This window comes from Macaca nemestrina, chromosome 13 (genome assembly GCF_043159975.1).
Source record: "Macaca nemestrina isolate mMacNem1 chromosome 13, mMacNem.hap1, whole genome shotgun sequence".
NCBI classification, from domain to species: domain Eukaryota; kingdom Metazoa; phylum Chordata; class Mammalia; order Primates; family Cercopithecidae; genus Macaca; species Macaca nemestrina.
Genome location: NC_092137.1, coordinates 53,600,602 through 53,627,401, shown reverse-complemented (window position 1 = coordinate 53,627,401; position 26,800 = coordinate 53,600,602). Strand labels below are relative to the sequence as shown.

Here is a 26,800-nt window from a genome sequence, read left to right as displayed (position 1 = left end):
GAAGTGACACATTTGAATATTTAGGGAAAGGCATCCAGGCAGAGGAAGCCAGACCTGAGAAGCCCCGAGATGGAAGCATGCCAGGTATTTTTAAGAAACAGTAAGGAGGCTAGTGTGGTTGTAGCAGAGTGAACAAGTGGATAAAATGGTAGAAGATTAAGTTGAAGGTGAATTCTGGGAGAAAGGGGTAAATATCATGCAGGGCCTAGTGGTATAAAATTTCCTTTGGTTTTTACTCTGAATGTAATGGGGAGCCATAGGACATGCTCTGACTGACATTGTCCTAGCATCACTTTGTCCTCTTGATTACTGTTGAGAGGCAATGCCAGAAGCAAGGAGACCAATTAAGAGGCTATTGCAATACAGAGAGAGGCTGTTGGTGTGGTCCCAGGTGGTAGTAATTGAGGTGAGGCGAAACGGTCTGATTGTGTAGACGGCAGGTGGAGCAGGTCTGTTCTTGTTAGTGGGTGGTGATGGCAGTGATGAGGAGACTGAAGTCATATTTCGGACACACTAAAACGGACATCCAAGTGTATTTGCAGTAAGTAGTTTAATATATCAGTATGGAAGCCTGGGGAGGAGTCTGGATTACAGATATACATTGGTATTATTGTTTACTCACAGTAATATGGCATGTGATTGGGTGAAATCAGTAATGGAGAAAGTACAGAGAAAGACGAGCAGTTTCTCTCCTTGGGAAGAGAATGGAGCACCTTGTTGATGTTAAAGGAACAGCTTTAGCATTTCACCATTCAATGTTTTCTGTAGTTTTGTCATTGCAGGTACCCATGATCAGGTTAAGGAAGTTCTTGCTAGGAAATTAGACTAATTTTTTAAAAATTATCGATTTGATATGGTTTGACTCTGTGTCCCCATTTAAATCTCATCTTGCGTTGAAGTCCCCAGGTGTGGAGGGAGGGAGATGATTGGATTATGGGGGTGATTTCCCCATGCTGCTCTCCTAATAGTGAGTGAGTTCTCACGAGATCTGTTGGTTGTATAAGTGTTTGGAAGTTCCTCCTCCACTGTTCTCTCTCTCCTGCCGCCTCGAGAAGAAGGCCTTTCTCCTTTGCCTTCCGTCATGATTGTGGGTTTCTTGAGGTCTCTCCAGCCTTTCAGAAGTGAGTCAATTAAACCTCTTTTAATTACCCAGTCGGACTAATACACAATTGACGCTTAATTTTTATGAAATAGTTGTTCTGTACCTATTAAGATAATTCTATGATTTTTTTCTTTAATCTGTTATTTGATCTGTTTTTTTAAAAAATTAAACCAACCTTACATTTCCTGGGATAAACCTAACTTGGTTAGGGATATATTATCTTCTTTATGTAATGCTGAATTAGTTTTGCTAATATTTGGTTCAGGATTTGGCACCGGTGTTGATAATGATTTAAAATAGGCCTAGAATATTCCCTTTTGTATTGTTCTTGTTGGATTTGGCATAAAAATTATTTTAATCTGGTAAAGTGAGTAGGGGAGTGTTTCCCCTGGAACAGTTTGTGAAAGCTTGAAACTTTTTGCATCTTCAGTGCTGGTTGAACTTGCCGGTAAACCTCCCTGAGCCTAAAGTTGTCTTCATGAAAACATTTTATACTGCTGATTCAATTTTTTTTAATACTTAAATTTTAAGACTGTTTAGATTTTCCATTCCTTATTGAGTTAATTTTGGCAAGTGATATTTTTATGGGAATTAGCCCATTTTGTTTAAATTTTCAGTGTAGTTGTTCATAAAATTATTTTACCACATTTTATATGCCTGCAGCGTCTGTAGTATGCCCCGCTTTTCAATCCGTATATCATTTTTCTTTTACTTGATTGACCTTGCCAGATGCTTGTCAGTCCTAGTAGTCTCTTCACAGAACTTTGAGCTTTTTTCCTCTATACTAATTTTATTTTCTACTTAATTGACTTCCACTTATTTCTCTTTATTTTCTAGTATCTTTGGGTGTATTTTATTATTTTTTCTAACTTTTTAAGAGGGATGCTTAGTTCGTTGACTTTTATCTGTTTTTTAAACCAATATATGTATTTATGACAACATTTTCTTTCTGATTATTGCTTTCGAAATATCCAAAAATTCTATTAGGCAGCTTCTTGTTCTATTCCTTTCATAATATTTTCTATTTTCTGTTATTTCTTCTTTAACCTATTTTTTAAGTTTCAAAGCACAGGGATGTCTGATTATCTTCTTGTTATTGTATTTTCAAATTAGTGCACTGTGGTTTAAAATGTTATTGTAGATCTTAATCCTTTAACGTTTTTGAGACTCCTTTATTGGTCCTTGTGTAGTCAATACCCATACACATTCCAGGTGCGCACAAAAAGAATGCGTGTTTGAAATATTTGGAGTGGAATTTTCATTTGTTCATTAGCTCAATTTTAATAATATTGCTCAAGTAAACTGTATTCTCACTGATACTTTGTCAGCCTGTTCTATTGTCAAATACATGTGTTATAATCTTCTATCATGATTTACCTATTTATTGTTTCAGTTCTATAAATATTCTGTTTTGATATATCTTGAGAGTGTTGTTTCTTTAAACTTTTTATTTCCACTAAGTTCAAAGAAGTAGGTTATAATTTTTAAAGGAATTATCCATTTCATTTGGGTTGTCAAATTAATTTGACTTAGAGTTATTAAAGGTAGATTTTGTGATTAAAAGGAATTCATGTTTAAAGATAATTTTCCCTTTTGCCATCATTTAAACATTTCTCCTATCTATGCTTTACTTTGTAAATTATGTTTTCTGGTCACTTATTTTACTGATTTTTTGAGATAGTTTTTTTTTAACCTCACTAGTATCTAATTTTATTTACCTTGTTTGACTAGCTTTTTTGAGTTGATAATTTGTGTATTTTTATTTTTCCATTTTTATTGATATAAGAATCTAAGGCTGTGAATTTTCATCTGATCACTGCTTTTGTTTTCTATATAGAAATTCTGCAACTGTAATTTGAATTTTCCTGCTGACCTAAGCATTGTTTAATAAAAAGCTTCTGAATTTCCAGATGAAAGGACTGCTTTAAAGACAATTTTTATTATTAATTTTTAATTTTATTTCATGATCACCAGATAAAATATATTTTTTGTTTCTATGGCATGTAATTTAATGTTTATACATGTTTGAAAAGAGGATGCATGCTTTGTTACGGGGTGCAAAGAAAGCTTCACAAATCATACATTATTAATCATTTTGTTCCCTTAACCTTCTTATAACATGACAATGGCGTTAGAGTCTCTTATTTATCAGTCTGTTACTATCTTCTTGCATTTACGTTGCTTATTTGGTATGCATATTCATACATAATCTTTTTATGTTTTCATTGTGGACTGTGGCCTTTAGCATTCTAAAGTGTCTTTCTGTGTCTCATTAATTGTTTTGGGGCCAGAATTGGACTTCCTTTGTTTAATATTAAAATCACAACCTCTGTTTTCTTGTTTTTTTTCCTTTTGCCGAGTATATCTTTATCCATTCTTTAGTTTTAGCTTTGCAAAATCATATTGATTGAGATTTTTTTATGCACAGAATAGTGTTGGATTTTTCTTTGTTAGCCGTTCTAAAATATTTAAATAGGAGAGTAAAGAATTTACATTTATTGATATGATTGCTGTCTTGAGCCTTACCCCTGTCATACTATTCTATGTAATATTTAATTTGTTTTTCAATTTTCAAATTTTTTTGATATGTGTTTGGTATTTAGGAAGGTATGTAGTTTTTATATACTGCTTTTCTTTATATTAATATTTTTGTATTGCTTTTAGACCATTTTCCTCTTTAGGATTCTACTAATTGGTTTGCCTTCTTAAATCGTTTCCTTCTACTACCCCATATTACTCAAGTGGAAATAGTTAGCTTGTTCTACTTCTTTCTTTTACTGTTAGACTTCATTATATTTTTCTCCTTTTCCTGTACAGATATCATTTACGTGGCATTCTTCTTCCTACATTATGCCTTTGTTTTGGTATTACAGTTACAATTAAATGTTGTAATGTTCTTCATTAATTGTTTTACAGAAGTGTCCCCAGTAATATTGTGGTTGGGTAAAGATTGTTCCAGGGAAGGTTTGTTAATACAATAATCTTTTAGTTATTGTATGCTTAGTTTTACAGTTGGACAGCTTGCTTTGATTTAAAATTCTTGATTCACACTGTCTTCCCTTGCATTTAAAAAATATTGCTACATTAGTAGCTTTAAAAATATACATATATGCTGCTGGCAGCATGATCTTTAAAGAAATTTGTAGGTGATACAATCATTTTACTAAGAAGTTTAGAGGATTAAAAAATTCATGTTTAAAGTCTAATGCTTTATAATACGTCGTAAAGTTGACCGTCGTTGTTCATTTTCTCAAGTATATGGTGAACTCTTACTAAATTGAGTCATGCTTTTCATTTCTGGGAAGGTTTATTTGGATATAATTTAAAATACTCTGTTCTATCCCTTTGTTTTTCTTCATAGGAAGACCTAACTTGTATGTATGTTGTATCGTTTTGCCTTTCTTCTACATTTGTCTCTTTCTCGCCTCTGTGTTTATATCATTTTGTATTCTAAGGTTCCTTTTATTTTTATCCCCTGTATCTCTTACCATACTTTCAATTTTTAATCTATTATCCCTTGGGCATTTTGTAGTTTTTGAGACAGAGTCTTGCTATGTCACCGAGGCTGGAGTGCAGTGACATGATCTTGGCTCACTACAACCTCTACCTCCTGGGCTCAAGCAGTTCTTCCACCTCAGCCTCCTGAGTAGCTGAGACTACAGGCACGTGCCATCATTGCACCTGGCTAATTTTTGTATTTTTTTGTAGAGACTGGATTTCACCATCTTGGCCAGGCTAGCCTGGAACTTCTGGGCTCAAGTGACCTTCCCACCTTGGCCTCCCAAAGTGCTGAGGTTACAGGTGTAAGCCACTGCTCCTGGCCTTTTTAATGCTTTTAGTTTTGAGCTGATTTTATCTTTTTCTTCAATTTCTTTCTGGCGTTTGATCATCTCTTTTGTCACACCTTCCTATTTTTTGTCTGTTTCTATTTGAGTTTTTTAATTTGAGATTTGTGATTTTTTAATCACATAGTGCAATTATTGATTTATTTGCTTTATGTTGGAGAAGGTTTTACTCGTGCGTGTGTGTGTGTGTGTGTTAACAATAGTCTGGGTCATTTATTTTCCACATCCAAGAATGTCTTGGAAGGTGACCTTAACTCCTTGCAACACTGTTTCTGAAATTATACCAAGTTGATATAGATTTGAAATGTTAACAGTATCAGGACTTTGTTATTGCTTGATATACAACACGTGATTTGTGGACTGTATCTCAGCTGGCGGAATGTTCCATTGACACACAGACCCTGCTAGGCTACATGACTTAGGACTGTACAAACAACCAGTGAAGAACATAGTTAGCAGATGTTCTTTGTGGAGCTGGTCCACTCATGTAAACATTATCTCTTGCAACCAACTGTGTCTGTCTAGGGTTGGAGTCTAGAAGCTGTACCTAGGGTTTTAGAATACTTCTTGATGAAAATGCCAATTATTTTCTGCTACATTTCCTGAACTATATTCCTTCAAAAGGTACATAAACTTGGTGCTTGCTTGGTTAAACCTATTTTTTCTGTGAATTTTATTTTCAAATATTGTTGACAATGATGCCTGGAATATTTCTAGAACCTCAAACATTTTCATTCTTTTTTTCTCATATTTGTCTTGCATGGATGTTATATGTCTTTTTGTTATTATGCATGATGTTTTATTTTCCAGGACCAGCAAAAACAGCTGTTTCTCAGGTAGGTTATTAAGAGTTTGGGTAGCTCTGACTGGAAAAAACACAAAGTATTCTTTTTCTGCTTTCATACCACAACGATCAACACAGAAGACTTCTGTGACCAAATATGTATGGCTTTTTTCCCCCGTATGCAAGCAAGCAATCAGTTCTGCAGTGGGGACACTAGCTGGGTCTCCTCCAGTTCAACTCTGACACTGTCTACCTGGAGATAGTGTCTGATCCCACAGATTGAGGGCTCAGTCCCACAAGACTGCCCCTGCCCCCACTTTCAGACATCAGTTGTAAGTCCAGAACTCCAGAATTTCTGATGGACCAGCTTCTACTTGGGGTTCCCGTGACCCCTCTTTGGGTTCAATTAATTTGCTCGAGTGGTGGTTAGAACTCAGGATGACATTCACTTACATCTTATTGGATTATCATAAAGGATACTACAAAAAATATAGATGGAAATATGCCTTTCCGGGGAACTGCCATCCTCCAGGCACCTCCACATGCTCAGCTCTCCAGAAACTCTCCATACTCTTGCTCATTTGGGCCTTTTATGGAGACTTCGTAAGATAGGTGTGATTGAAGCATGAACAAACATATAGAAGTATGATTAGATAAAAAGAGTGTGAGCCAATAGTAATAGACTGAATGAGGAAACCCAGCAAGGCTTCTTGGCCTCTCTGTGCAGCATTCCTTCTTCCAGGCTACGGGGCAGGGCCCCTTCTGAAATGGGGGTCTTTTAACTACACTCAGACAAGGTAGGTTAGAGAATTTCTTTATGGCCAACTCCAAGACTGAAAGGTGGGGTAAGATTTCTCCTTTGGGGAAAAAAAGGAGCAGGTGAAAAGAGGGCAGGAGAAGGTCAGAGAGAAAGAAAGAGACAGAGATTCTGTTTTCTGAGGCCTTCTCTTGAGGCCTAAAGCACTCCAACATTATAACAAGGGCTACAAGCCAGGAACCATGAGTGAAAACCTTCATATATATGTCTATTTATATACATATTTTTATATAATTATATTTTATATAATATAAAGATCTAAAGTCTTGCTCACTTACCATGTCTAGTGTTTGATGATAACTATTGAAAGAGGTCTCAGATCCTCCCTATGTGGGTCTCTTTATATAGTTTTTCTGTATGGGCTAGTTGAGATTTATAAAATTTATAAAATTTTATACAATTTTATAATTGTATAAAATATAACTATAAATATATAATTATTTTATATAATTATAAATTTTATATATTTTATTTAGACATACATGTCTTTCTTACATATATATCTATATAAAATGATATATATATATACGTATGTCATAATACCACAGTAGTACTTAGTTTGTTATTTCCAAGGTTTAGTTCAAGTTACCTCTTTGCTGTGTTCCAGATACTATGGCTGTATAACCCAGGGGTCCCTGGCTCCCGGGCCGCGGACCAGTGTGGTTCATTGCCTGTTAGGAACCAGCTGCAAAGCAGAAGGTGAGCAGCTGGTGAGTGAGCATTACCGCCTGAGCTCTGCCTTCTGTCAGATCAGTGGCAGCATTAAATTCTCACAGGAGCACGAACCCTATTGTGAACTGTGCATGCGCGGGATCTCAGTTGGGTGCTCCTTATGAGAATCCAATGCCTGATGATCTGAGGTGGAACAGTTTCATCCCCAAACCATCTGCACTCCTCCTCCTGCTACATGGAAAAAATTGTCTTCCGTGAAACCGATCCCTAATGCCAAAAAGGTTGAGAACTGCTGGTATAACCAACACCCTCTGAATTCAGTGACTTAAGACACTGACAACATTTATTTTGCTCATGAAACTGCAGTTTAGGCAAGGCTCAGTGGAGACAGCTCATTTCTGCTGCACTTTATGTCATCTGGGGCACCTCTGACGTAAGGGGCTGGAATAATCTAAAGCAAACTTGTCCAATAATCTAAAGCAAACCTGTGGGCTGCATGCAGCCCAGGATGGCTTCGAATGCAGCCCAACACAAACTCATAAACTTTCTTAATTTAAATATGACTTTTTTTTGGTGATTTTTTTTTCTTTAGCTTACCAGCTATTGTTAGTGTTGGTGTATTTTATGTGTGGCCCAAGACGATTATTCTTCCAATGTGGCCCAGAAAAGCCAAAAGATTGGATACCCTGATCTAAAGTCTTGCTCACTTACCATGTCTAGTGTTTGATGATAACTATTGAAAGAGGTCTCAGATCCTCCCTATGTGGGTCTCTTTATATAGTTTTTCTGTATGGGCTAGTTGAGATTTCCTCAGAGATTGGTGAGTTCTAACAGCAAGCATCCCAAAAACAAGAGACAGGTGGAAACTTAATAATCTTTTATGACTTAGTCTTGGAAGTTATACAGCATCACTTACAATACATTTTATTCAATGAGGCAGTCATAAAATTACACCTAGGTTCAAGGAGAGGAGAAAGAGACTATACCTCTTGACAGGAAGTGGCAAAGGTCTAGAAAAGCATGTGGGACTGGAAATATTGCTTTGGTTATTTTGGGGAAAATACGAAAGGAAGACAATTTAGAATTAAAAGAACGAAGGACCAAGCTGGGCAGGTAACCAACTGGCACTTCAAATGAATGACAAGTTAGGGAACTCACATCTCAGAATAGATGGCAAGATACCATGAGAAACAGGAAAATAGGAGAGAAATGAAAGATTCTGAAATCTACAAGTATTCAGTGTTCTACAGGTGTTCATTTTTTTTTTTTTGAAAAATAACCTCTGTGTGAACATACTTTTTGTATATTTTTAAATATATTTTTGTGTATTTTTAATATATGATATAATACATTTTTGTATATTTTAAATTATACAACATAATTTTGTATAATATAATATGTATATTTTAAAATATACAAACATTACCAATTTTAGATAAACAAGTTTGTAGAGTAAAAATGCAAGCATAAAATTTATAAAGTTAAAGCATTTTTACTTTATTTAATTAGTGGGATGATATTGTTACCAGCAGCAAATCTGCACGAGTCTGCGGCAACTTCAATTCTTGCCTCCTCCGAAGAAAGAGTTTGACTTCGGGGCACAAGGCAGAAGGAGAGACAGGGAAGTTTTAGAGCAGGAGTGAAAGTTTATTAAAAAGCTTTAGAGCAGGAATGAAACGAAGCAAAGTGCACTTGGAAGAGGACCAAGCGGGCGACTTGAGAGATCAAGTGCACAGTTTGACTGACTTGGGGTTTTATAGATTGGGGTGTTTCTGGGGTCTTGCATCTTTTCTCCCCTGATTCTTCCCTTGGGGTGGGCATCTGCCGGTGCAGTGGGCTGATATCACTTGGGAGGGAGTTTGTGCAGCAGGTTTACTAGAATTGTATACATGCTCACTTGAGGTGTTCTTCTCTTCCTTGTGGAATGTCATACCCAGTTAAACTTCACCATTTTGCCTGTTGATGTGCATGTTTGAGCCCAGTTGCCCAGCTCCTTAGTTCTTATTGGGAGGCTGCTGATCACGTTTCAGGTGTTTTTTAATCTATTGAGAGCGGCCGTTCCCTGGTGCCAGCTGTGACTAATTATTATTTTAGCGAGACAGTTAACATCTACCTGATCACCTCTTGATGATTGCCTGGCATTCCTGGTGTGTGTTGGTGGAGGGGGACAGCACTGTCCTGCCCTGCTCATGCTGAACTAGCTACTCATTTTACCCATATCATTTTAGTCTTTGAATAATATGTATGTAATTAAATTATAGCTGCCTGAAGCCATAGGTCACATCTCATATGTATTTTTTTTTCTCTTCTTCCTTCTATACTTCTGCTTTAGAAAACATCAACTATTATAGGTCATTGAAAAAGGCAACTGTCATGTGGTAGCATTGTCAGACAATTGAACTTTTTGGTTGGAATATGCATTTCAAATTATGTAGAGAACTTTCAGCAAAGACTTTAGCTTTTGGTCAAATGCTTGAGTATTTCAATGAGCCTATCACCCTTGAAAACAGAAAGACTGAATACTCCTTAGAATAAATGGTGGATGATTTTCAGTCTTTGGTTTTATTCAGCTTTGTAAAATTTCACATTCTATTGAAACATTTGGTTACACTTAAAAATACATGCAGTGGTGCATCGTTATCTATTTTCCTCAGCAGTGAAAAAAGCAACTATTAAGAAAAATATGAAATGATCTTATATTGAGTTATTTATATTGTTTTGATCCTTTTAAGGAAAGCCTAGTTTTATCCTCTATATTAAAAAAAAATCATACTATTTTAGAATACTTCGGTTCCGACTATGAAATATTTTGAATGTATTACTGAGATATACTACTTAATGAAGTCACATAAAATAGAATTATTTTTATCTAGTTTTGTCATAAAGAAATATTTTTTCTTTAATTTTGAAAGTGCATATGAGTACCTTTCCGCCTAAGAGTCAGCATAAACCAGTGTTGATCAGCAGTCACGTATTCATGCTCATTTCTTTGTAGAGTCCACTGAAATGTCATCTGCTCAGTGGCTTCAATTTGTTTTTGCATCCGTCCTATTTCCTTTAACACTGAATTGAGAGCAGTTGACTGAAACTTGTCTTTGAAAGGGCTATATCATTCAGGAGAAACTTTTAAATTCTCTTAGTAATGTTTTTCTTTGCTGTATATTCCATAGATGATGTTGATCAGTTCTGGTGCCAATGCATTTTTTCTCCATCTATGTTGCAACTCATAGATTTTCAGCATTAAAGAAAAAAGGTACCTGGCATATCTCCCTTGTATAAGAATAACATCTTTGTCAATAACAGATTCATATTCTGAGCATCAGCAATTTTACTGAACTCCAAATTCAAATGTCTTCTGGAACACCCATGTGACAGTAATCGTGTCCCCTCATTGTTTGTATGGCATAATTTCCTGCTGTAACAAATTACTGCAAACTTTGTGGCTTAAGACAGCACACACTGATTCTTTTACAGAGGTCAGAATTCCAGAATCAGTTCTACTGGGCCAAAATTAAGGTGTCACCAAGGAGTTGGCTCTTTCCAGAGTTCTCTAGGAGAATCTATTTTCTTGCTTTTTCCAGCTTCTAGAGCTCATGGCTTGCATTCCTTGGCTGGTAGCCCCTTCCTCCATTTTCAAAGGCAGCAGTCTAGCATTTTGCTTTAAAGTCACATTTCCTTCTTCTGTGTCAAATCTCCCTTTGCCACCCTCTCTGAAGAACACATGTGATTACATTCAGGGCCCACCCAGATAATTTAGCATAATCTCCACATCTCAAGAGCATTAATTAATCACATGTGCAAAGTCCCTTTTGCAATATAAGGTTACATTTAGAAATTCCAGGGATTAGGACTTGAATACATTTGAGGGCCGTTATTTAGTCTGCCATATATGATTATATTGTGGGATATTTTAATAGATTACTTAATAATGTCGATATTCTACCCTTTTTCGACGTACAGTATTTTTCACTAACTTTTGAGATGCTTTTAAAAGCTGCTTGGCAATGGTGTAACTGATACATGCATTTGCTCCATGGAGCACATCTTTGAATAGTATCTCTAGAGTCTAATATCTTTGGTCTGTTTTTTTGACTTTATTTACCACTTCTTATTGGAGCACATTTTTTGTAGTAGCCATTTGTTGCTTTTAGCTGTTCACATCCATAAACACTCCTCCTCTTGTAATTAAGAGCTGGTGCCCCTTTTGGAGGTTCTCCTATTTTATATAGACTTGGAGGTACACAGTGTCCTACCTTCCCCCAAGAAAGTTGGAGGGATCAGATACTCTTATGCACCCCACTGGCATACTTAGGAGCAGGTATATGACTCAGGTCATTTAATCAGTTACTATCTATTAGGACTTTGAATATTTTGTGAACCATATTCTTGCATGTATCCAAAAACATTTATTATATTAAATACTGTTCTAGGCACTGAGAACATAGCAGCAAACAAAACAATGTCCTTGTCATCCTAAATTTTACATTCTAGTAGGATGATACAAATAATGGAAAAGTAAACGAACATATTACGTGTCAGAAGGGGATAAATGCTATGAAGAAAAATAAGGGCATTAGACTAACTGGTGGAAGATAGCTTTCTAGACAAGGTAGACAGGGAAAGTCTCTATTATAAGTGGTATTTGTGCAGAGAACTAAAACAGATGAAAGACTGGGACATTCATATATTGGAAGGGTGTAAGAAGCAAAGGAAATAATCAGAACAAAGGGTCTCATTGGGTATGTGATTGACTTGTTTATGGGAAAGCTGTGGGGCAGGATTAATGGAGAGGCCAGGATAGGAGATAAGGTCAGAGAAGCAATGGGGGGTAAGATTATGTAAAGTTTTGTGAACCATGGTAAGGAGTTTGTATTTTGCTTCAAGGGTTAGTAGGAAGTTTTGAAAGATGAGGAGAGGAGTCACATAAACTGATTTACATTTTAAAAAGCATTCTAGGCTGGGCGCGGTGGCTCACGCCTGTAATCCCAGCACTTTGGGAGGTCGAGGTCGGCGGATCACCTGAGGTCGGGAGTTCAAGACCAGCCTGACCAACATGGAGAAACCCCATCTCTACTAAAAGTACATAATTAGTCGGGCATGGTGGCGCATGCTTGTAATCCCAGCTACTCAGGAGGCTGAGGCAGGAGAATCGCTTGAACCTGGCAGGCGGAGGTTGCAGTGAGCCAAGATCACGCCATTGCACTCCAGGCTGGGTGACAGAGCAAGACTCCGTCTAAAAAACAAAAAACAAAAACAAAACAAACAAAAAAAAGCATTCTGAGCTGTTGTTTGAAGAATAGTATACAGGAGGCGAAGGTAGAAACAAGGTGGTGCCTTAGAAGTCTGTTGGGCAGTCTGGCTTAAAGTTGATGGTGGTTTAGCCTATGGCAGTGGTTCTCAAACTTTAGTTTCAGAATCATCTGGAAGGCGTGTTAAAACATAGATTGCTGATCTCCATCCTGAGTTTTGAATCAGTAAGTTTGGTGGGGCCAAAGAATGTACATTTCTAACAAATTTCCATGTGATGCTGATGCTACTGGTCTGAGGTCTATACTTGGGAACTATTAAATGGTAGTTAGTAGTGGAAGTGTTGAGAATTGATTAGATTCTGGATTTATTTCAAAAGCTCAGGCAGAAGTACTGGATGATTGATTGGATGTGGGGTATTAGGTAAGAGAATCAAAGATGACTCCAAGAACTTTGTCTGAGAAACTGAAGAAAGTAGGTGGGTGAGAAGAAGATTTTATTCTGTAAGGTTGAATCAAAACATCCAGTTTTGCGTATGTTAAGGTTTGAGACCCCAGTTGGACTTCCAAACCCAAATGTCAAATAGGGACTTGGAAAATGTGCTTGATATTCAGTTGAGAGGTCAGGGCTAGGATATGAGCAGTCTGTAGCACATGAACAGCATTTAAACCTATGGGACTGCATGATTTACCTAGGGACTGAGTGAGGACAGAGTAAAGAGAAGACATGTGGAGACCGAGACCTGGGAAATGCCCGTATGTGGAGATCAAGAAGATGAGGAAGAACTAGGGGGGAAAAAAAAAAAAACAAAAAACAATAAAGAATGTCCAGTGAGCTGGAATAAAAACTGAGAGAGTGATATCCTGGAATAGAGAGTAAAAAATAGGATGGAAGAGTGGAGAAAGAAGTAGGATGTTAGCAACGGTGTTAAATCATGTTAATAGGTCAAATAAGTTGAGAGTGTAGAATGGACCAATGTATCGGGCAAGGTGGAGGTCATTGGTGGCTTTCATAGGTGTAACTATTTTGGAGTGAATGAATAATGGCCTATTTGTGGTGGGTACAAGAAAAGAGTGAAAACAGCAAATATAGATGGTATTTTCAAGGGATTTTTCTGTAAAGGAGAAGAGAGAAATAGAAAAATGGTTGGAGAGGATTGGATGAAGGGATATCTTTTGTTTTTTTAACATGAAGGATACTACATGTTTTACTGATGAATGCATCATCCTTTATCACCGAAAAGAAGGTCAAAAATGGGGTCTGATGCAGATAGGATGGCATATTTGGTCATGAGAACCTAAGTAACTTTTAATTCTGCTTTTCTTATTGAGGCATCAAGGCCATCAATAGAAAGAAGAAAGCATTAGAGTTTTAAGTGAAAGAAGTGGGAAAGAGAAATGACTAGGGAAACACAGCAAGACTGTTAGGCAATAGGGAGGCCCACTGACCATTTGTAGTAAGGAATTCAGGGTGAATCTGGCCAACCTAATTGTATGTTTCTTCTTAAGGCACATGCCACTCTTCAGGCAGGGATGAGGAGGACAGGGAGCTAGGGTTGGGATTTGCGAGTCTTATCGGATGAAAGAGAAGGGTATGAACATAGATGGTATATACAAAGAGTGATACAGGTTGAACATTCCTAATTCAAAAAACCAAAATCCAAATGCTCCCAAATCTGAAACTATTTTAAGCACTGACATGATGCCACAAGTGGAAAATTCCATTCCTGACCTCATATGATGGGTCACAGTCAAAATGCAGTCAAGCCTTTGTTTCATGCACAAAGTTGTTAAAAATACTGTATAAAATTGCCTTCAGTTGATATGTACAAGGTCCGTATGAAACATTAATGAATTTGTGTTTAGACTTGTGTCGCATTCCTAAGATATCTCATTATATATATGCAAATTCTCCAAAATGTGAAAAAATCTGAAATCCAAAGCACTTCTAGTCCCACGCACTTTGGATAAGGGATACTCAACCTGTATAATGACAGGCCATGGAATTTAGGAGTGAAATGGAGACTTATAGAGGTGATGGACAGTGAGAAGGTAGTAGGATCAATGCATTGTTGTCCCAAACAAATAGTTTTGGTCCTTGGGGAAGTGAAGTGGATTGATAGGGGAAGCTGGTTACACTGTGGGATTTTGCAACTGAGATCATAAAGGATGCTCAGTTATGAGTATGACAAGGATCAAGGTATAATCAGAGAGTAGGCGACTAAGGTGGGTAGAGGACAAGATTACTGGAAATAGGTCAATGAACTTAGAGGGCAGAATAGTATTAGAAGCACAACTTAGGTGAATACTGAAATAATTAAGAATTATGAAGAGTAGTGGTAGAAAGTGAAAATCAGGAGCTGCAATATTCTGGGAATGAGGGCGAGTGAGTCTGAGGTCTGTAGTTAACTGCAACCATGAAGGATCAACTGTGTTCATATTTGATGGCATGAGTTTCTAAAAGGATTTATAAAGGTTTTCAGAAATGGCAAGCCCCGTATGAGTTTGGAAAAAATAGTAACCACTAAGTTAGGTTGTTAGGAGATAGCAAAGTTTTACTTGGAGCAAAAAGGTGAAGAGCATATTTAGAGAGAAGGGCTATAATAGGTATTTGCTGATGGCAGATAATTACTGTGATGGTCAGGAGTTTTAGTGTGGGTGAGGTGGCTGTTCTATATCGGGCAGTGTACGGAGCTGTATGTGTGTGAGAGTCCAGGTGAAAAGAGATGGACTCTGAGTCTAGGGCTTCTTGTGGTGCCCCTCACATGATGTCAGATGTGAAGGTAAGTTTCGTGGCAGGAAGACAGTGTAGCAATTCCTCAAACATCTAAAGATAGAAATGCCATTTGACCCAGCAGTACTATTATTGGATATACACCCAAAGGAATATAAATTGTTCTATTATAAATACATATGCACATGTATGTTAATTGCAACACTATTCACAATAGTAAAGACATGGAATCAATGTAAATGCCCACTGATGATAGACCAGATGAAGAAAATGTGGAACATATACACCATGGAATACTATTCAGCCATAAAAAAGAATGAGATCATGTCATTTGCAGGCACATGGATGGAGCTGGAGGCCATAATCCTTAGCAAACTAATGAAGGAACAGAAAACCAAATATTGCATGTTCTCACTTATAAGTGGGAACTAAATGATGAGAATACATGGACACACAGAGGGGAACAACAGACACTGTGGCCTTTGAAAGTTCGGGAGTGGGAGGAGAAGAGGATCGGGAATAATAATAGGTACTAGGCTTAATACCTGGATGACAAAATAATCTGTGCAACAGATCCCCATGACACAAGTTTACCTATGTAACAAACCTGGACATGTACCTCTGAAGTTAAAGGTTAAAAAGGATTCATGGGAGGGTTGAGGCAGCATTGGCAAGCACCCGGACTCTTCTGTAGTGTGACCTTTGTAACAGAAGACATTCAGTCCCACATTTCTTTGATGTGAGAAACCTTCCTGGTCTTTTTTGTTATACTGAGCTTGTTCTCATGCCTGTTGGGAAGAAGACTGTTTTGACTGTTTATGCTAAATTCTTACATCATTTGTGAATTTCGAAAGAAGGAAATGAGTGTGTTCAGCTCAGCCTCATCTTCTCTTCTTCACATCTGTCTGTCTGCAGAAGGGCTCCTGCCTTAGAATAATGGCCTTGCCTCTGTCTGTCTAGCTGAGGCATAAGAGGGGTATAAATCTGACTGAGGGAGCCTCTTCTGTCTGTAACAATTCCAACTTAGTTTTTCCCTAATAATTTGATAATTTACCCTCAGGTCTTTAGCTGAGGCAGAAGGAGGGTGGTGTTCCAGCGTTGGCTTCTAATGCAGACCCTCAGATACGCTTTTGATTTTACCCATTTTTAAGCTTGGTTCTTCAGCCTTGGGCTGATTCTTTATAAACTCTGAACTGTCCTTTAAACACATTCCCATTTTGCTTATTATACATAGAGTCAGTTACAGTTGCTTTAAACCAAGCGCCGTAACAAATACGGTCATTTAGTTCTTGTTCTGGACAAACTTCATTGGTTTGCCAGAAAGGTCATCTTGCTTTGTTTGAAAATGGCTAAAATGGTTGTATGTTACTTTTTGACATTTTATTACAGACAACGAACAGGGGAATAAATCATCAGTCTAGGAAAACCCAATTTTCAGATAATTATCATTGTACCTTGTATTCCCACTCTACTGTTTTGACTGTTTATGCTAAATTCTTACATTTGCAGATTCACTTGGATGAGCATGTACGGATTCACTTTCTGTAGTCTTTCTAGAGTTCAGGTTTAACTATGTTTATGACATCCTTCTGGGCTGTACTTTTTACATTATAGTTTTGGACTTATTTTTTTCTATTCATGCACAATATTAGAGCCATTATTTCATTTGGAGGGATTGGTGGCATAACGATATACTGTAGTACACACAGAAGTATAAATTTAACAACTGTAAACAATTACATAGAAATATGAATCCATTGGCTCAGACTGCATACTGTCAACAAATATGAGCCAAAATAAACTGACCAATATTGTCTTCAGAGCACTTATATGACCTTTGCAGATTTAATGATTAATAAGATCTCAAGGGGGTTGTGTGAAAATCATAAATAATCTTATTCTTCTGGTTACATATTGTTATGTGACAAACTATCCCAATGCTCAGTGGCTTAAAACAATACCATCAAGCTATATTTCACAGTTCTGTGGGTTGAACTTTGGGGGCAAGGCTTGGCTGTTTGATTTTTCTGCTCCACATGGCATTGGCTGGTGTTAGTGGTATTCAGTGATGAAGGCTGGGCTGAGCCAGAGATTCCAAGGTGCTTTGCTCACATGCCCACTGATTTTGTGGGAATGACTGGAAAGCTAGGATCAGCTGGTGGCCCCCACTCTCTCCAGGGTAGTTTTAAGGTCTTTTCTAGTGGTATGTAAAACAGGGTAGGTAGATTTCTGACACAGCAGTTTAGGGATCCAAGAGCAATGGTCCCAAGAGACCCAGGTTGGAGATTTAGGACTTGTTATAACATAGCCTAGGAGGTCCCAAAAAGTAACTTGTATATTCTATTGATCCAATAGGTTACTAAGACCAGGCTGACTTCAAGGGCAAGAGAATCAGACTACCGTTTAGTGGGAGAAATGTAAAACACTTTATAGTTATCTTTAGTCTACGTTATGAAATTTATTAACTGAATATGAACAACATTGTTCCATTGTTTTTGTCTCTGAAATGAATTGTGTGTGGACTGCTTGGGCTCACCAGTACTCCAAAGACCACATTAAAAAAAAAAATTTGTCTAGAAAATGAGGTTTGTCCTTAAAATATTCCTAAAACTCACAAGGACAGTTGCTGATTAAAAGCTGATCATATGATGTTTAGCCCTGATTGGGAGGTAGTATAACATAATTGATGGTGTGGTCTGTAGAGTGAAACTGCCTGGAATTCAGAACCAGGTGCTAAAACTTACTAGCTATATCATATGGACAAGTGCCTTAATTGGTTTACTTTTTAGTTCTCATTTTCTCCTTCTCTATCTGGAAATAGTAATATATTCTATTTCACCAGGTTATTTTGAGAACTAAACAACAACAAAAAAAATGGGAGCAAAACATTTACCTCAGTTAAACTCAGTTATCACTCAGTAAATGTTAACTATAATTATTATTATTGATAAATGTACTTGACCTCTGAAATCTCATTGGTAATAGGCATTGCCTTAAGAACAACAGATATTTAAGATATCAGCTATTGAAAATGTGTGAACCAGTGCTTTGCAATGATCCTTTTATACTGCTGGTTAGATTCTGTTCTCTTGATTTCTTTAACAGTAAATTGAAGGCCAAGAGAGGATTGGCCTGTAGAGACTCTTCAGGCCAATGAACTAGAATGGAGGCATGCAAACAATGGGTCAATATTTTAAGAAACAAAAACCAAACCAAACCCAATCAAAGCATACTCTTGTTTCAGGTAGATTAAATGTATTCCTCTGTTTTTTTTCTTCCAATGTGAATTCTGTCATAGACATTTTTCCTATGCCAAATGTTTTGACTATAGCATGGTTAGTAAAAAAGTTCCATATTAGGATCTTAAAGCTTTCATTTTAGTGTTTGTCGTATGATTAGGGTTTAGAATTGGCAATGTGTGTGACAAACCTATAAGTGTGCCAGCTTAAGCAAGTTAAAAGATTCTTTACATCTCACGTAGTGTCTGGGGATAGGTAGTCCAGAACTTATATGGCAGCTTGTATTAATAGTTTATGATCCCAGGTTCCCTCCATCCTGTGACTCTGTCATGTGTCATTTCCATTCCTAAGGACAGTATCCATGATGACTTCTGGAGCTCCAGACATCAATTTGCTTTCCTACTCTCAGAAAGAAGGAAGGAAGGAGAGAGGATATGCCTCCGGACTATAAGGATACTTCTTATAGAATTCAAATAACGCTTTTGTTTATGAAGTTCTTTCTGACACCAAATATGTGGTATCTTTCCACATCAATTATCTGGCATCACCTGGATGACCAACGATTCAACTCAATTCTGTCACTTTTTACCTGGAGTTAGTGTGCGACTCCACAAGTTAAAGGGCTCTGTCCCACAAGACTGCTCCTACTTCCGATGCCAGCCACATATGACGTGCCCAGGCTGCCAACAGTTCTGCTCCACTGACTTGAAATTTGGGGATTCTCACAACCCCTCCCAGTTTTGATCATTTGTTTTAGCAACTCAGAGAACTTGGGAAAACACTTTACTTAAGTGTATTTGTTTACTATAAAGGATACAAGTGAACAGCCAGATAAAGAGGTACGTGGGGTGAGGTCTGGTTCCAAGTGCAGGAGCCCCTGTCCTAGTGGAGCAACCTCTCCTCATGCGGATGTGTTTACTGACCGGGAAGCTTCTCAATCTCATTCTTCAAGAGTTTTTATAGAGCTTAATCTTCAGGTCCCCTCTTCTCTTCCTCAGAGGTTCTGAAAGTTCCAACCCTCTAATAACCTGCTCTATCTGAGACTACCTGCAGACCACTCCCATTCCACCCCTGCCCACCCTATCTAAGTCACCTCATTAGCATAAACTCGGATGTGTTTGAAAAGGTCTCCTTATGAGTAACAAAAGATACCCCCATCTCTCAAGAAATTCCAAGAGTTTTAAGGAGCTCTGTATGGGAACTGGGCATAAAGACCAAATACGTATTTTTTATTCTATAATAGCCCATTGACCATAATTTAGTTACATGGTCTCATCTAGCTATAAGGGAGTCCTAGAAATGTGCTCAATGGGGATTTTATGATCAAAGAAGGAGAAGAATGGATTATGGGACAACCTCCCTGCTCCTTCATGAATGAATTTTCTATTCATTAATGGAAGTTTCTGGCAGTCAGCCTTAATGATTTGTAGTAAAGACCTGGGCCCCATGGGAATGGTTTTCCAAATGTTGGCATTAGCCTCACTATTGTTGGAGTCTCTGAACATTTGGAGAAGACTCATCATTACTAATCAGTCTGGACTTCTATCTGGGGTGTTAGTCTGTGACCCTGCTTGTCCCTAAGTCAGTTGTGACCTCATTTGGTTTGGTTTGTTAGGCTTTAAGTCCTGCAGATAGGGACTGTATGCAATTCTAAAGATTATGCCTACTTCCTTGACATTTTGTGTAAACGTTTGTCTAAATATTCAATGTTACTCATAATACAATAGCTCGTCTTCTAATTAACCAAAATGAATTAGTGTCTTTTGGAGAACTATCCTTCAACTTCTAACATCTTGCCTTGTCTTTGATTTTGCTTGTTATCTCTGTGGCTTGTTCATTTACTACTGATATGCTTTTTAATCTCTTAAACCAATGCTTAATTTGCAAATTTCTGTAACACACCAACTGATTTGACTCATCTAAAGGACTTTATCAAAAGCCCACTGGGAGTCTAACTTCATATGAAACCACACATTCTTGTTTGTTTCTCTGCAATCTCCTTATCTCTTAGCTTTTCCTAAAATGCTATGACAGGGGAGCTACCTTAAGATCCTTTCAGGAGGTTCAGATTTTAGGCTTATTTTAAAATATTGTTGGACTTTGTATTTGGGCAAATGATTTATCACCTTATTGGCTCTCAGTTTTATCAGTGAGAGCACCTTTTATATGAGATTGGCATGCCCTGGACTCCTTCTATTGTTATTGAACTTAGTAAATGTTTTTTAATTGTTGACCAAAGTCAGTGTTTTGTATTATAAAAACATAGAAATATAGGATTATTGTTTGTGATGTATTTGAGAAAGATTTAACTGTTCTACAACGTTGGGATGTATTTTGGTGATGGGAATGTTTGGATTTTGCCATGCTGTGACAAACCGTAGCAGGAAGACTCAAAAAACTTGTTACAAAGACAGCTGTGGTCTGGTGGGTCAGCACAAATTTTGTGTCTTAACACCTGGATTACTGGGAGAATTTAATTGAGTGGTGTTTGCCACGGTGTTTGGGGGAGCTTCAAAATGTTGTAAAATGAAGTTTAATAAATGCTTTCTGAGAGTCCTTGCTGACTTGGTGTTTTGCTGGTCTTGCAGGAAGCACTCAGCCTCTTATGGGGATCAGTTCACAGGCATCAGTAGCTATTGGATACTAACAGTCAAATTCTGTGGAACACTGTGACAGGAGATATAAACAAAGGTATTCAATAACATGTTTCACAGCTCTCAGGAATATTAGTCCTGATCCTTTGCCGTTATTCATCCCCCTTTCCTTTTCCTCTTTCTCTATTTCTCTCTTCTCTTCTCTCTCTTCTCTCTTCTCTTTTCTCTCCTTTTTCTTTCTTTCTTTCTTTCTCTCTCCCTCTCTCTCCCCCTCCTTCCCTCCCTCCCTGTCCTTCCTTCCTTCTCTTCTTTTCCTTCTTTTCTTTTCCTTCCGTTTTTCTTTTCTTCTTTCTTTCTCCCTTCCCTCCCGTCCCCTCCCCTCCCCTCCCCTTCCCTTCCCTTCCTTCCCCTCCCCTCCCCTCCCCTTCCCTTCCCTTCCTTCCTTTTCTTTCTTTCTTTCTCTCTTTCTCTTTCTCTTTTTCACATTCTCTCTTCTCTTTTTTCTCTTTTCTCGCTTTCTGTCTCTTTGTCTCTCTGTCTCTCTCTTGTCTCTCTTTCTTGACACAGTCTCACTCTGTCACCCAGGCTGGAGTGCAGTGATGTGATCTTGGTTCACTGCAACCTCAGCCTCCTGGGTTCAGGTGATTCTCCTGACTCAGCCTCCTGAGTAGCTGAGATTACAGGCATGCACCACCACACTGGCTAACTTTTGTATTTTAGTAGAGACATGGTTTCACTATGTAGGCCAGGCTGGTCTCGAACTCCTGACCTCAGGTAATCTGCCCACCTCGGCCTCCCAAAGTGTTGGGATTACAGGCATGACTACTTGCCTGGCCTATTAATCTATTTCAATTTTACTTTTTCATGATTTTAGTGCTTTACTTCCTTTGTATCAATTATATTAATTGCTTTGATTTCTTGGATTGAAAAGGACCCATGGAACTTACTCTCTTCTTAGCACAGTTAGTGGTCTTTTCTGCCATAATAACTTATCAAGACAGCAGGATCAACTTAACTCACAGCCCTTTATTAGTCACTTTAGACATGTAACCGAATTAACTCTCTAGACAGCAGAATGTTGAATGATGTATTCAAGTCCTTTAAAAATTAAGTCACAAATAGTCATTTCCCTTATAACATGAAAATATATCAACCAACCCACATTTTTGAAAACTGTAAATTTTTTGCCTGATTATTTATTAACAGCAGTGTAATTTTATGTTTATTATGACTTTCTTTGAATTCAGATACTGTGATGGTTAATTTTAGATATTAATTGAATTCAGTAATACCTAGAAACCTGGTGACTGGTGAAGAATTATTTTTGGGTGTATCTGTGAGGGTATTTCCAGAAGAGGTTAGCATGTGAGTCTGAGTGGACTAGGCGGGGAAGATCTGCCTTCATTGTGGGCGGGTACCATCTAATCTGTTGGGAGCACAGACACAACAAAAACAGAGAAAAGACAAATATGTTGATCTATCTGCAGGAGCTGAGATAGACTCTTCCTCTCCGGTCCTTGGACAAAAACTCCAGTCTCCTAGGCCCTTGGACTCCAGGACGTATACCAGCAGCCTTCTGGGTTCTCAGGCCTTTGGCCTTGGACTGAGAATTACATCCTCTGCTTCTCTCGTTTTAAGGCCTTTGGACTTACACTGATCCATGCTTACAGCATCCTGGGTCTCCAGCTTGCAGATAGCCTATTACGGGACTTCTCAGCCTCCATAAGTACACAAGCCAATTCCCCTAACAAATCCCCTCTCCTATCCATCCATCTATCTATCTGTCTATCTACCTACCTACCTATCTAGCCACCCACCCACCCACCCATCCATCTGTCCTGGTGGTTCTGTCTGTCTAGAGAACTCTGACTAATACAGATTTCTTAATTTGCTGCATCTTCTTTATTTTTATGTGTTCCTTGAATCTTAGTGTAACAGGGGTACCAGTTTGATCTCATGCCAGGTTTAATCATATCTTGGCATGACTGGGAAACTGTTAGATTGGTCCCATCATTCATTCATTCCATCAACATTATCTGAGTGCATAGTATATGCCAGACGCTGTTCTAGTCATTTGGGATAAAGCAGTGGCCAAAACAGAAAAAAAAATTATACCTCATAGAGCTTATGCTTTCTTTTTGGGAGAGTGTGTGGGTGTGGAAGAAGCAGTTAGTATTTCTGGAACTATTTCTTTTTTTTTTGAGATGGAGTCTCACTCTGTTGCCTAGGCTTGAGTGCAGTGGCATGATTTTGGCTTACTGCAACCTCTGCCTCTAGGGCTCAAGTGATTCTCCTGCCTCAGCCTCCTGAGTAGCTGGGACTACAGGTATGCACCACCATGTCTGGCTGATTTTTTGTATTTTTAGTAGACACAGGGTTTAACCGTGTTGGCCAGGTTGGTCTCAAACTCCTGACCTCAAACAATCTGCCCACCTTGGCCTCCCAAAGCACTGGGATTACAGGTGTGAGCCACCATGCCTGGCCAGAACTATGTTTTATTAGGCTCTACACAGCCTGCAAATAGACAACACTGATGAGAGGACAGAGGAGCCTTTTGCCAGCAGCTAGACCCCTGAACCTGGCTCAGTCTGAAAGCCTTAGTCATTAGAAGGGAGGGGCTGTCTTTGGCTGAGTTCTGATTGTTCTCAGGACTGACTGTGCATGTGAGTGTGTGTGTGTGTGTGTGTGTGTGTATGAGAGAGAAGGAGGGAGGGAGGGAGAGAGAGAGGGAGAGAGAAGGAAGGGAGAAGAAAGAAGGGAGAAAGGGAAAGGTAGATCTGTTAGTTTGAAAGTAACAGGGAAAACAGTCCATTTTATAATATACAAGAGGGAGTAGACTTCATGTATTTATTATGAACACAAGTGAGAGAAAATGCTTGGAAATATGCCAGACTGGGAGGACTTTGCAGGAGGTTAATATCCTGTGTGAGAAAATGGGGAGAGACAGTAAAAGATCTTAATGAACCCAATAGGCTGGTGAGAATGTATTTTCCTAGATATTTCTTTTTTACTCTAAGCTGAGCCAACAATCCTAAGTTCTTCATGTCTCTGAAGAAACATCATCTTTTTTTGGAAAATTGTCCATGGTACCTAAAAGATGGAAGTACATGCTCCTTATATTTGCTCCCATTGTGCTCATGTATTATCATCTATTATTCTGTGCAGTAATTGCTTGCTGTGTGTTGTAAGACTGTTAAGCAGGACCAAATATGAAAGCTTTTTAAGTTCTTACTACGTGTCAGGCATGCTACCATGCACAAGGGAACAGAGTGCTTCTTCAGGTCCATGCTTGGTAGGGTGCCTGATGTGTAGTAAGAGCTTAATAAAGACTTACTGAATACATACATTTCTATTCTTTGTCTAACGCTAAACATTTCTGCTACTCTATTTCTTGGCCATTTTTTACCATAGTAGAAGGTTATAAAATGATGGCATTGTTTTTTAGGAGGTTTACTTAACATATTGTATACAACTATGAAAGCAGTAACCACCATATTCAGAATATTAAAAAATTATTATTTAAATTGACAAATAAAAATTGCATATATTTAAAATGTACAACACGATGTTTTGAATAAGTATACATTATGAAATGCAAGTCAAGCTACTTAACATATGCATTACCTCACTTTTTTTTTTTTTCTGGTGAGAACACTTATAATTTACTCTCTTAGTGATTTTCAAGAGTACAATACGTTCTTAATAACTATAGTCACTGTGTTTTATGGTGGATCTCTTAAATGTATTCCTCCTATCTAACTAAAGTTTTATGTCCTTTGACCAACATTACCCAATCTTCCTCACCCCCCATTCCCCCAGCACATGGTAACCAACGTTTTGCTCTCTGTTTTATGAGTTTAACTTTTTAAGATTCCACATATAAATGAGACCAGGAGGTATTTACGTTTTTGTGCCTGGATTATTTCACTTAGCATAATGTCCTCCAGGTTCATTCACACATTCACAAATGACAAGATTTCTTACTTTTTAAAAGCCGAATAGTATAGTATTCACATACTGTATATGTCACATTTTATATATGTCACATTTTCTTCATTCATCCATTGATGAACACTTAGGTTGATTCTGTATCTTTACTTTTGTGAATAAGACTGCAATGAACATGGGAATGCAGATATCTCTTGAACATACTGAATTCATTTCTTTGTACATACATATAGCAGTAGATCATATTGTAGTTCTATTTTTAATTTTTTGAGGAACCTCCATACAATTTTCCACAATGGTGGTATTAACTTACATTTCCATCAACATGGTGTGAGAGTTCCCTTTTCTCAACATCCTTGCCAAAACTTATCTTTTACCTTTTCTAGGCTCGCCATCCCAACAGGTGTGAGCTGATATCTTACTGTGGTTTTGATTTGCATATCCCGGATGATTAGTGATATTGAGCACTTTTTCACATAGCTGTTAGCCATTCTGTGTCTTTTTGGAGAAATGTCTATTTAGCTGCTTTGTCCATTTTTAATTGGGTTGTTTTCTTGCTATTGAGTTGAGTTCCATATATATTTTGGATATTAACTCCTTATCAGATACATGATGTGCAGATATTTTTTCCTGTTTCACAGGTTGTTTCCTTATTTTGTTGATTGTTTCCTTGGCTGTGCGGAAGCTATTTAGTTTGATATAATCCCATTTGTGTATTTTTGTTTTTGTTGCCTGTGCTTTTGTTGTCATATAAAAAAAATTGCCCAGACCAATGTCATAGAGATTTCCCCTCGTTTTCCTTCTAGTAGTTTCATAGTTTCAGGTCTTATGCTTAAGTCTTTAATCCATTTTGAACTGATTTTTGTAGACAGTGTGAGATAGGATCTAATTTTATTCTTCTGCTTATGGATATAAAGCAACTGTTTCTTCCTCATTGTGTGTTCTTAGCACTTTTGCTGAAAATGAATTGATTTGTAAATACATGAATTTATTTCTTGGCTCTCTGTTCTGTTACATTGGTCTAGATGTCATTTTTAATGCCATTGTCATGCTGTTTTGATTACTATAACTTTGTGATATATTTTAAAGACAGGTAGTATGATGCCTCCAGCTTTGTTCTTTTTGCTCAAGATTGCTTTGTCTATTCAGGGTCTTTTGTGACCTAGAAATTTTTTTCTATTTCTTTAAAAAAGTCATTTGAATTTTGATAGCGATTATATTGAATCTGTAGACTGCTTTGAATAGTATGGACATTTTAGCAGTATATATTTTTTTCAATCCATAAATGTCAGATATCTTTCCATTTAGTTATATCTTAGTCAATTTCTTTCATAAATGTTTTATAGTTTCAGTGTACAGGTCTTTCACTTCCTTGGTTAAATTTATACCTAAGTATTTTATTTTTCTTCTAAGTATTGGAAATGAGATTGTTTACTTAATTATATTTCTGATAGTTTATTGTTAGTATATAGACTACAGATTAAAAAAATTATTTTAATTTAATTTTTGTGAGTATAAGGTATATATATATTGGGTGTATGAGATGTTTTGAAGCAGGTATGCAATGTATAATAATCACATCATGTAAAAAGGGGAACCCATCCAATCAAGCATTTATTTTTTGTGTTACAAACAATCCACTTATACTCTTGTGGCTATATTAAAATGTACAATTAAATTATTATTGACTATAGTCACCCTGTTGTGTTACCAAATATGAAGTCCTATTCATTCTTTCTAACTATATGTTTATTTGTGGCCATTAACCATCCCCACCTTCCTACCACCCTCCCACTACCTTTCCCAGCCTCTGGTAACC

At 37.5% G+C, this 26,800-nt stretch overlaps 1 long non-coding RNA gene across 1 annotated transcript in view; it reads left to right on the top strand.

Moving 5' to 3' along the window:
• Positions 1–1,048: 1,048 nt before the first annotated feature.
• Positions 1,049–26,800, top strand: part of LOC112423704 (uncharacterized) — a 286,260-nt gene continuing 260,508 nt past the window's right edge. Inside the window, exon 1 of the long non-coding RNA XR_011612255.1 lies at positions 1,049–1,121. This is a non-coding gene — a long non-coding RNA (uncharacterized lncRNA). The remainder of the gene's footprint in view (positions 1,122–26,800) is intronic.